This window comes from Rhynchophorus ferrugineus, unplaced genomic scaffold (genome assembly GCF_030347505.1).
Source record: "Rhynchophorus ferrugineus isolate W39M unplaced genomic scaffold, kcgeb_rfMv2 rfM1, whole genome shotgun sequence".
NCBI lineage: Eukaryota > Metazoa > Arthropoda > Insecta > Coleoptera > Curculionidae > Rhynchophorus > Rhynchophorus ferrugineus.
In genome coordinates this window covers 46,593,928-46,607,427 of record NW_027472580.1, presented here as the reverse complement: position 1 = coordinate 46,607,427, position 13,500 = coordinate 46,593,928, and positions in this window count along the sequence as shown.

Genomic DNA, 13,500 nt, shown 5'->3' with positions numbered 1-13,500 from the left:
CAGTTATCTGCACAAGAAGTGAAGCGCTACTCAGATAGGTTACAACACATATGCCCGAACAAGTAGTAATCAGAAGGAGCAAGGTCTTGGGGAAACGGTGGGTGGGGTAGCACTTACCTTTTTAATGTTTTCAAGTATGTTTTCGCTAGTTTTGGAACATTTGGTCGAGCGTTGTCGCGCTGAATAATAACACTTTTGTGATTTTGCTCGTGTTGCGGTCGTTTATCGCACAGTGCTCGGCTCAAATGTCTCAATTGTGGTCGATGGCTCTCCCCATTGATCGTTTCATCGAACGCTACTTTCAAATCCTCGTCTTCACAAATTTTTTTGGCTTTCCAAAATGCTCCTTGTCTTCAGTGTCAATATCTCCACATTTAAAACGTTGAGATCAGTATTCACACGTTGAAATCGGTGATGCATGGTTGCCATCAGCTTTCTTGCTTTTTGATACGACTTAATACTTAGTAACACCATGTTTTGTAATTCTTTTAAAATTAATCTATCGGTCTAATATATCAAAACATTTTTAAACAAATTGTATTAGGTCTTCTTTAACGGAATTTTTCTCTCAAATGTAATTACCACAAACAGCTAATGTACTATATTTAAAATAACATTTTCGAAATATAATAATAGGACCGAACGAGTTAATATTCCTTTAAAACCGGGAAAATGAAGCGGTATGCAGCTTTCGGTCGTCTTATATCTTATCTGATAATTGCTTTTCTGTCGCCTCTCTCAAATAATTAAAAATATCGATCGCCTGCTAATGAAAACAAAACGTTTTCAGCGAATACATTGTTACAGTCTATTTTTCTCTTTGGATAGGGGAAATTCAATAGCGTATGCTCTTTACCTTTATTTTTGTTAAATAAAAACAAACGGATATTTTGTAATGGTATTTATACAAAATGTTATTCTAAAATTAATCATAAAATATCTCCATTTTGATGAAAATCATATTTAGTACATAGCTTCTTATACTCGAAATTTTGAGATGGGTTGTTTTTATAGAAAATTACTCTTAACTTTTATAGAAAATTAACTTAACTTAAATTATAATATGTGAAATAATTTTAAGGACAATGAATTTTTAGACGGAGTTTTTTTTCATATTTTCAAAGCCTGGCCCTATGAGAATATGTCATTAAGAGGGTCTTTCAAAATTTTAGATATTTTCGGAAATATATAGGTTTTGACATGATACCTCAAGTTTTACTGAAAGGATTTACTAGACATTTTGTGTGAGCTTTTTCTATACGTTCGTCCGTTGCAACAAATTAAAGTGATAATAAAATGTCTAAAATTTTTTACTATTTTAAAAAACTTGTAGATATCAACTGAGTAAGATAATATTCTTATACAGAAATATATTTGTAGCAAAGTTCTTAATATTACAATACTCATAATATGACTGCTGCTGCCTTAAAATTAGAAAATAGATAGATAAAATCAATAAGGGAAATATAATGTAAATTTGTTAAAAATCCAAAGTATGTGGACCAACCAATCAATGAATGAAACAATTAACATGAATTAGAACTAAAAACTGACATCGTAATTTGCAATAAAGAAGGTGTTAATTAATTAATGCAATACAATATGTAGAAGTATGATGCCTTATTTTTCCAAAATTCTATTATCAATGTAAAAATCATCTGCAAAAAAATTGTAAAATTTTGTGAATATGCTTATTTTTAGAAAGTTATATTTTATCAACATTCGTACAATATTCAATATGGTACCTAGCTGCGGTTAGTAGAAACTCAGGAATTCTAATAGCCAAATTTTCTACTGTATACCAGATTGCTCAATAGCTTAGTGATATGATAGTCTATTGATTATAACACAACTAAAAATAGGACGTCATTTTAATCCTTTAGATCATTGTTTGAAAGCGACTTAGAGTTTATACGTGTTGCATGTTTAAACCTGGGAAAAATCACCATCATGCAGTTATTAAATTATTTGTAAAACGATGTTGGAAGTTGTGTAGTAAGTATCTTATTCAATACACTAATGTTACACTACTATTACCAAGAGAAGACTTACATTTTCTCAAATGATTAATAAAATAAAATTACCACCTTCCTAAAAACGCCACCTCAAATGGACCTGCTAAATAAATACAGCGAGAGATATTTTTTTATTAAACAAACAATAATGAGAGTCACGAATAATAAAAAAGCTCCAGGATATGATTTAATTACCCGAAAAATTTTACAAGAACTGTCAAAGAAGGTTAAAAAATTATTAACATGTTTAACGCAATTTAACGAATAAATTATTTTTCTAGCATTTGGAAAGTAGCAATAATAATAATGATTTTTAAAGCAGAAAAAATACCAGAAGATGTCACCTACTACCGGCCTATAAGTTTAATACTGAAAATCTCAAAAATGTTTGAGAAACTATACATAAAGAGACTTAATAATATGACAGAAAAAATAAAAATTATTCTAGATCATTAATTTGAGTTCCGTAACTATCAAGGGATTATAAAACAATCTAGCACATTGGTAAAGAATATATATATGATCACCAATTGGCCAAATGTACGACATGATAGTAAAGTATGCAAATCTTTAACACCATCCGATCTAGATGTATAAAATGTTCAGGTAAACATATCACCACAGAGTGTATAAAACCTAAAGAAGCTAAGCCGAAATTTGTAAATTGTAATGAGGCGCATTCGGCAAGTTATAGAGGATGTGTAGTTGCTAAAACACTACACGAGGGGAGAAATAGCTTCTCAAGTTAAACCTCAAGAAAAAATGAGTGAAAAGAAACAACTAAAACAATATAATAAAGTTATTGGTGAAATGATTTATGCCCAAAGTATCAGTCAAAATAACCAAAGAGACACAAAGGAAGAAGAAGCAACCAATAACGAATTGCTACTTAAACTAATAGGAAAGCTGGACAGACAAAAAAACCGAATATTTGTCCGAAAGGATTGAAAAACTAGAATTGAAAAACACTAGGCCTGTGGCACCAAAAGCCCGAAATGGTAATTAAAGATATCCGAATAGCAATTTGGAATGCTAATGGAATACAGCAACATCACGCTACCCTACAGGTATTCCTAGATATGCAAAAAATAGATATTTACCTAATATCAGAAACCCGTTTAACAAATGAATATTTTATTAAATTTAGAGGATATACATTTTATCATACCATACATCCAGCTAACACCGCAAGAGGAGGAAGTGCAATAATAATAAAAAAGAACATTTCCCACCATCAAGAACACGGGCTCAGTACAGCAGAAAATCAGGTAACAGCGGTAACTATTAAATCAAGTAGATACAAGGTTACTATAGCCGTAATTTATTGTCCTCCAAGATACAATCAAAAAAAGGAAAATTATTTGAATGTTCTAAGCAACCTCGGAGAAAAATTTGTAATTAGAGGTGATTTCAATACAAAAAATACAAGATGGGGATCCAGATTCAACTAAAGGCAATGATCTGCATAAAGCAGCTGCTGAACTAAGATGTAGTTACATGTCAACTGGAAAACCAACTTATTGACCGACTGATCAAGAGAACACCCCAGACCTGTTAGATTTCTTCATAGTAAGAAACATAACATCCAACTATATAAATGTCGAAGAAAATTTTGAGCAAGATTCAGGTCATACACCAGTGATTCAAAACGTCAACGAACAAAAGAACAGACTGAGAAGGATTTGCTGAAGAATTGAACAAAAGAATTCTACCAAATATATCACTCAAGACATATGAACAATTAAATTTTGAAGTAGAAAAATTCGTAGTAGATATTCAACAAACTGCTTGGAATAATACTCCAGAAATTAAGAGTACAACTAAAGGAATTAATTATCCAAAAGTAGTGAAGGAAATGGTACTTGAAAAACGTAAATTACGAAAAAAATGGCAATAAAACAGAACACCTGACAATAAAAATAGTTTAAACAATATAACCCAAAGACTGAAAAGGGTAATACTTGAAATTAAAAATAAAACAATAAATGACCATCTGAGAAATTTAACAGATGATAAAGAAACTAATTACTCACTCTGGAAAGCCACAAAATATCTAAAGTGCTCATATCTACACAGTCCAGCTATAAGAAACCTATGTGGAATTGGGCACGTGACAATCGCCAAAAAGCAGAAGCATTTGCTGAATATCTAGAAAAAACTTTCAAACCAAATGAAACTAATATTGAACATAATTTGCGGGCATAGAAGCTGAAAATTCGATGATTGAATTAGTCACACCGAAAGAGCTAACTAAAGTTATTAAAACTGACATGTATCCCAGGAAATCACCAGGCTACGACTTAATAAATGTAGAATTACTGCAAAAGATACCAAGAAAGGGAATTATAAAACTCACCCATTTGATCAATATAACATTTAAATTAAAAACATGTCCCGGATATTTGGAAGATGGCGGAAATTATAATAATTCTAAAACCTGGGAAGTCACCAAACGAAGTAAATGCCCATAGACCTATATCACTGCTGCCAGTAATATCTAAGGTTTTTGAAAAACTCTAATCATAGAGAGAAAAAGCTTAATACCAACACACCAATTTAGGTTTATTAACAAGCACTCAACAATTAACCAGGTCCACAGAATAACAGATTTTATTGAAAAAGCCTACGAAAGTAAAAAAGTATGCTCAGCTACATTCTTAGATGTAGCACATGCCTTCGATAAGGCTTGCAATAAAATTGCTACCAAAACAACAGACCGAACTATTAAAATCATACATTACAACCAGAATGTTTAGAGTCAAACAAGAAGAAGCTTACTGTACAATCAAAGAAACTAAAGCAGGAGTCCAAGTAAAGCAGAACAAAGTCGATTACCTACATCGAGACCTTCAGATACCCACAGTCAGTTAAGAAATCAAAAGAATTGCAAGGTTGCATGAGGAAAGACTCCATTCTCATGAGAATATTGAAATATAACAGCTTTTGGATACCACCAGAATAGGACACAGGCTCAAAAGTATCAAGCCATCTGACCTTGTGTAGTGTTGTGTAGTAAGGTGTATATATTAAAAAATACAGCAGTGACATGTATAAACATAATTTCATCTGAGACTGAGATAGGGCCGATGGGTCCTCCTAGTTATATACCTAGATTTAAGTTATCATAGAGACAATTTGTAGGTTAGACGGAAACGACTAGTAACAATATTTTAATTAAATAATAAAAATAAATAATTTAAGCTAGGTAGCGGACCCGGGGCCTGAAGCGCTCCTTATATTGAATCATTCTTTCTTAATTCCTATTTTTTCTCATACGGGCTGCACATTTACTTGGCCTACCTATTGTAATATTAAAAAAATTAACTGCGTAATGTATTGGGTAATTATCTAACACCAAATAGAGCAAAAAAAAAACTTTTAACAACAAAATTAAACCGACTTCAAAAAATAAATGAGGAACTCATTAAAAATTAAAAAATAATCAAACTTAGATTTTTAACACAAAGAATAATTTGTAAAATAAAATATGTACATAGTAATCGTTGTAATAATTAAATAAAAATAAATAAAAACCTTATTTAACCTTTCTAGTACACGTATTTTATATTCTACTATATACACATAATTTAGCTTAATACCTACGTAAACCTATTTATCTATTTACAATATTTTTTTGTATAGGTATTTTAAAGTCTCCTTTTACCAACTGTGGGTTTATCTGGACTGGACCTACAGTTTAACCTGGGCTCCGAACCACGATCCTCAGCATTAAAGCCTACCGACTGGTGAGTGACCAACTTTAGAAATCATCCCAGAAGACATCCGGTCTTACCCAGCCTGGTTACAGGCGTAACTGGGATCATTTTCCTTCTCAGATTTTACACTCTTACCTAGAACATTCACAAATTTTAAACAATCACAAACATAAATTTACGACCATGCCCCAGCAAGATTCGAACCCGCGGCTATCGCAACAGTAGGAGGACTGTCCCATCGCCATTACCACTGCGCCAGCAAGCCGGCTTATTTGCAATATTGCTTTAACTGCTTCCAACTGATCAATTTTAAGTTGGTGCCGAGTCCAAACAATACAAAAATAATAATATAATTTTGTGACATATACAAATAATTAAATTATCAACAAAATAAATTTAAATTAATATAACTGTTTGGGTTCGGCACCGACTTCAAAGTCATCAATTCATCAATCACCGTTCATCCGTTGGAAATACAATGCGTATCATCATACTATTAATTATATTTTGTTCTCCTTTGTTAGTTGATAGATCAAGGAAGTGATTTTCGATATATCATGTATATAATATAATCATAAGAAATGCTTATTGCCCACTGGACAGACTATTGAACCACTAAGGATAATAATTAAAAAAAAATTGTTATCAGTAATTAATAAATTGGTCTCACAAAAATTATCACGCTTTCTATATATCCATTAACTTTTCTCTAACTAATAAAGAAGAAAAAGTATTGTGCCATAAAAAATGCCGTTCATCCTTTGAAAATAGCATTGTGTCATCATACTATCGATTATATTTGATTTGCTGTTGTTAGTGGATCCTATGCCGGAATTCCCAAAATCGACAAAAAGCCAGGATCGTTCAGTCAGATCGCGCGGTCATATTTTCGTCGTCCAACTCGTTAATTTTGTAGTCGCGACTTTCGCCCCATTTGTCCTTTTATGCGCGGCAACATTTTCGTTCGGATGCTGGCTCGTTTACTGCTCCGAACGACACAAAGCCCCATTCTATCCAGGAAAATGCGTAATTGATCCTTTAAGCTCGTCCGGACCGTTTTGTAGCCTGTCCGGCGGCGCCCTCGTACGACCGGGTCACGTGTCGTTACCGATATCCGGCCATTCTCTTTTCATAAGCCAACTATGATGCCCAAGCAAATTTAATTAGGTAAATAAAGACGGCGGCTGATTTTATTGTCAGTTTTAATGGCCTACCGGTAGGTTCTATTGATAGTTGCTGCCGGTTACATCTAGGGTTTCAATCGAGTTAAATCTTATAATGAAGAGCGGTTTAATATTAGTTGCAGAGAGTCGATAAATAAGCGTAACTTGTTTTGTTGTGTTTGTAATGAGTTTAAACTAGAAGTTTCACTATTAAACGTATTTAATGTCTTATATTATGATAATTTCAGTTACATGATTTTTTTGAACTAATTTTTCAGTAGTGATAAGTCGATTTATCACCGTGTGGCTTTTATGTTATTTTAAACTGCGTCAGTTTGTTGACTGATTAGCTTAGCTGAACACCTTGAAGAGGCATCACTAAGTCTATATCTTGTTCCAGGTTTCTGTTCTTTAAACTATATTAATATCGTATCCTTTCTGTCTCGTTTGTCCTTACTTTTTAACAATTCTTTTCACCCTGATTTTCTGTGTTTCCTGAGAAACTAAATGGCGAAGTTGTCACCTCTACATTTTTGTGGAATCTGCTACCCTTGCAACCGCAGCAACAGAAACAATGTACATAAATAGTATCATGTATGGTACTTTTTCATCGGGTCGTATTTTCCAGATGTAATATCTTCATATAAGGACGATAGATAACCATTATAGTTCATTTATGAAGAATCATAATCACTACTTTTTATATTCTGTTGATTTTACTCTATTTTGTGGTGCCCAACCTGAGTTTTGTCAAATGCTGAGTTTGTTCAGAGTATTCCAGTTTTACCTTTTTTACTTCTTTCCATTCTATTTATTCTATTTATTATTTTCTATTTATTTATTCATTTATCCATTTATATACTTATCTATTTTATTTTCCTCTATTTTATTATTTATTCACATATTTCCCATAGTATTTAGTGTAAATTAAAGATAATAGTTTTAGGGTTGCAACTATAAAGTATAAATTACAAATCTTTTATCAACCATAAACTGATGACAAAATGATCGAGGTAACTGATGTGTAGTGATGATGTAGAAACATACAGAAATGCCACCGAAAATTGTTCTCAGTAACACTTGGTGGCAGCGTATCTAGCGTATTTACCTTTGGATTTTCCCCTATACGCAGTACACGTTCAACATAGCCGAAGTTAAGAGAAGAGAGTGCACAATAGTAAGGGTGTTGTCTATTTATTTATTTGAGATTTCGGCTTACTAGGCTGACCCTGTCTAGGTCACCCTCCCTTGATATGATTGCACGTCCATCATATAATATGCACATTTAATACTTCATCCTAGCATGGTTTATTATTGCTATCAGTTATCGCTATTATCGCTATTATATGTTATTTGTTGTTTGTTATAATTGTCCGTCATTGTTACTGGTTACCATGCACTAAGATTGTTGTTAACCATTATGGTTATTTCATCATTCCTATTAAGTACCATTTCTATTGTCTATTATTATATCAATACCATCCATACTATTATATCATCCATACCATTATAACATCAATACCATTATTTGTAGATACATTTATTTATCGACTATCATACACCATGATAAGTCGGCATAATTAATTACCCGTACTGCCCGTAATATTAACTGTGAGTTAAATGTCATTATTACCTAACATTAGCAATATCTGTGGAGATAATCACCAGCCCTTGTTACATTTCATGTGTATTTTTAATTCCACCCTTGTCATTGAAAATTTGTTACTCAGGCACGTTTTCATTTGGTTTTCAAAGTTTCAGTCACCCGATCACCACGACATCAAGATCTCGCACGCTTAGAGTTTGCTTTATTTATTTTCCCATTTGTTGTGTAAGTAGGTGTTGTATCATTTATTTCGATGTGTTTGTTTTATTTGTGTAAGATATTAAATTGTTTCATAAATTTTATTTTATGCCCAGGGTTGATATGTAGACCTATATATTTACTATGAGGATTGTCTTTTTTTGCTGACAGTGTACTCTCTAATCAATTTTCTCATTTTGATGTTAACCATATTAATGATTAATTTCTTATCTACAGCAATTTCTCGCTATCCTTGTTACCTTATATATAGTTATCATACTTTTCTGACCTCTGTTCTTCTATAATATATCTTAATTTAGCATTCCGGAGATTAGCACTTCCCTTTCTTCAGATTATTTAGCATTATTTTTACCATATCCAACAGGCCAATTGAAAAGTCCCCGACCTGACACATAGGTGGAATACTGGAATTAAATCCATATGTTCTTTAGTTAGCCCTAACCCTCAAAAGATGCGTGTATGAATTTGACAGCTGTCGGATCATTAATTTTTGAATTATAGCATATTGAGTGAAGCATCTTTTGTTATTGTAAAAAATTGATAAAAAAGTATTTCGAGTGTTGATAAAATATAGCTTTTTGAAGGGAAAAAATACAGTTAAAGCAAGAACTTGGCTAGATGCCGAATTTCCGGATACTGCTCCAGGAAAATCAACCACCAAGGATTGGTATACTAAGTTTAGACGTGGTGAAATGAGCACCTAAGACGGCGATTGCAGAGGACGCCCAAAAGAGGTTGTTACCGTAACCGTAAATTTAAATTTAATGAAATAGCACACTCTAAAGATATCAACTGAATGTGTACATCATATCATTCACGAATATTTGGGTATTAGAAAGCTGTGTGCAAAGTGGGTGCCGCGCGAGCTCACTTTTGACCAAAAATAACGGCGAACAGATGATTGGGAGGGTCGCTAAAATCAATGTAACACCCTTGAATTATGTTGAATAAAAAAAAACTCTATGCCAAAAAATTGTTTTACTATGGTAGGGACTTTTCCATTGACCTGTTATTTAATTCTTTATTAGGTCTGTCCCTATTCGTTTTTTATTATATATTAATTTCTTCCTCAGGATCCTCTATTTTCTATATCTTATTGTATTGTATCTCTATTTCAAATAAAATCATAGTTTTCGTTCCTGTTTCTTTATCTAGTTATTTTATTATCTCCTCTTGTCCTCTTGTATAACCTAATTCATCTCCAAATCATTAATTTGTTTCTTTAATTACCATACGATCTATGTCTTTTTCATTACATATATTAGCATAGGATATTCTTCCTCTTCCGTGTATATCAAATATTCTTTTGGTCCTTATTTCAGCCATGTTTCCGTCAGTTTATATAACTTGGTATGCTGCTAGGGCTGCTTATTAACCTTAACTTAGTAGGTCAGAATTTTATTTATTATTTATTTGTCCCCTTATTCTTTATTGTTATTCTAGTTTGGTTGCATCGCGTATTCTCACTATCCCTGTATCTGTTTCCTGAAACTTCTATAAACACTATGTAATAAATAAATTGATATTATATATAATTGTTAAATTTTATTAACAATTGAAATGAAAAACATTAGGGACTATATGAGAAGAATTGAGAAGTGTGGATGATAGAGGGATGATAACACGTGTCAGGATAGGATTACAGGTTTTCTGAGTTCTCGAAATTAATGAATGGTTCCAGTTCTTCACATCATGTTCGTTCATTTTTATGCCGACCAACATTCTATTAATACATTCATTCTTGTCCACGGAATGCTAAAATACGCTTGAAATAATCCCATAACTGAATAATTGTAACATTTTTTAGAATGTTTTATTTGTAATTATGGCTTAATTATTTCCTAACCTAATATATATTTATATATTATATATATATATATATATATATATATATATATATATATATATACATATATATATATATATATATATATATATATATATATATATATATATATATATATATATATATAATCGTAACACTATTAGTCATTGTTAAAATAAAGACATTAATTCAACATGAGTTTGATCGTTTTATTATTAAAAAGCGAGGTGCTTGCTATACTGTACGCATTGTCCTTTATATTGTACAACGGCACGTTTATGGGGATGAAAACTAACATTCCTTTATCGCCGGAATGAAATCGCTTCCTTATTGAATCTTTCCGACAGTATATAAATTCCCAGAGATATTAGGCATGCTCCAATGGGCAAAGCCAAACACTGATACAAAAGCCTTATCAAGCATTATCCGCTTGCGGATTGCCGCTGCTTTTCTTGTTCGGGCCTCCCTCACAATAACCAGTTCCGTTCCCATCTTCGGATCTTCTCTGAAGTTAAATAGTATACACCGTAGCTACGAACTAATTTTAATGTTGAAACAGTGAAATTCCTCTTCACAAAGAACGCTCTAACAGTCTTGATTTAATACAATTTAATATACGGGTAAAAACGAATGTACCATATGGGAAGTAAAAGCATTGAACTAGAGACATAAAAGACAATAATAAAACCGCCAATATCTCAAATAAAATTTTCATGAAATACGTTTCACTTTCAGTCAATAGTTGAAATACAGTTTTTAAAGGATTTCCCCTGATTACTTTTCCTTAATTTTCGATGTCTTATTATCAGGTTTTTACTATTTTATTCGTGACTTATTGAAAATAACCACTCTGCTGATCTCTGGCTGTATATTTCTAGTATTAAAGGAACCAGATAAATTAAGTTGTTATGCACTTTTCTATTTCTTCGCTCAACATTCTTATTAGTATATCTGTGTTAATGTAAATGCAGCTACATTTTAACTCCTTTCCTCTAATATGCGATCTCACAATAACATACTTTATGAAGAGTTATTACAATTTTAGTAATAAACTTATTTTCCATTCCACTTATTTTAAAACACAAGAACTGACCCTTTGAGTCATTCAACCATTTGTGCAATGTAATCTCATTAACTACAATTGTCACTTGAAATGTTAACTTTAACAATAAATAATTTATTTAGATACACAATTATAATATAAATAAAACACAATCGACCGACAATAAAATACCATTGATGTCACCTTAATAAACTTAAATAAGAACCAGAGTTTTAAATTGTAAAAACGCATTCATATAAGCAGATAATCATTAGAGTAATGCCATTAACTTTAACCGATAAGGGTAGACTAATATAATGGAGGTACATATTTAGTAAATGAGAAGGGTATTATCATGTATATAGTGTATCAGATATGTTACATTCATGTATTTCAATTTCACAAAGATACATTTATTGGCCCATTATGTTGGATTGTAGGATCATCTGTTTTCTGAATCATGGTTATGGCATGAAGATTCGTTGAATTCTTAATATCATGCATTGTCGTTTTAAGCACGAATTATACATAAACATAAAATATAGTGTTGAAAATAGCAATGTCAAAACATTGTATTATTAAGATAAAGCTGCATTAACTCGTAAGACTCCTGATAAGAAGAGCTTCAGTCTTATGATGCAGATATACACTGACTTATTTTATATATAGCTTTTTGTTTTTAAATCCTAGAACTTAGACATTAGCGTTGTAGTCCTATATTTTTATATATTTTTATTTTCACTTAAATTTTCAGTTATATCCCTAAAAGATATAATCGATTTCCTTATTATAATGATTTTTCAATTTAACATTGTTGCACAGTATTATTTAATTTATTGTATTATTTATTTCAAACACTTCCAATAGTATAATTATCCTAAGAAAATGATTTCTATATATAAGATTGGGAAAAATGTATATCTAATTATTAAAGCCTTACTATAGCGCATTTGAAAGTTAACATCCAGTAGAACATTCTAGAAAAGTGATTAAATAGTATCATTTGTCTACTTAGTCCAAAATCATTGCAGTTCGAAAATTACAGAAAGTTGCTTTAGCCATATGATTCTTTTTTACTTCGCGCGACATCAGAGTTGAAATGAATATCGACCATAACATAGGTTTGAAACATCTAGGAACAATTATATACCAGAAAAATTTCCATATTTGTATTAAACATAAATAATTAAAAAAATTATAATTGCTGCCGAAACCGAAAACTAGCAAGTTCTTAAACGAAACTTGGATAAGTTTTATGCTTTACTCGAACTTAGTAAAACAATTAATTCGATTGTCTAGCGTCAAGAAACAATGCAATTAAATCAGACGATTAAAAATAACATACAAACTTAATACATACAACATATTAAAACAATAATTAGAATTAAACTCTTAATGTCACGGTAAAAAATTACTGACACGTTTGAATACAACCACCGTATAACTGGGAACTTGTCCTGTTCGACTCTCATTTTTTCCGATCTCTATATAACTCTTCTGACTCAGTTGTACCAAGAAAAATGATCAAAGATCACCAATAGGAGTGAATTATATATCAATTATTAATGTGAAAAAAAAAACAAATTACTTTTTCCCTGTCATATATTATTATAATTGCTAACATATGCAATGTAGTAATCATTATTATAACAAGTTTTACAGTTTCCAAAAACAATCAATCCAATTTTTTCATAGTCTTTAACCAAAAATAACAGGATAATCAGCAATAAAAAGACGCAATCAAAACAAAATGGTGGCAAAGTGCCAATATCGATGTGTTATTTTAAAACTTTTTGATATAGTTTTATTATTACTAGAATTCAATAAACATGTTAATAGCTTTTTATTTATTTCCTTATATTTGTTTTGTGTACCTCACGACACAATTCTTGATTTAATAAACTAATAATTAAC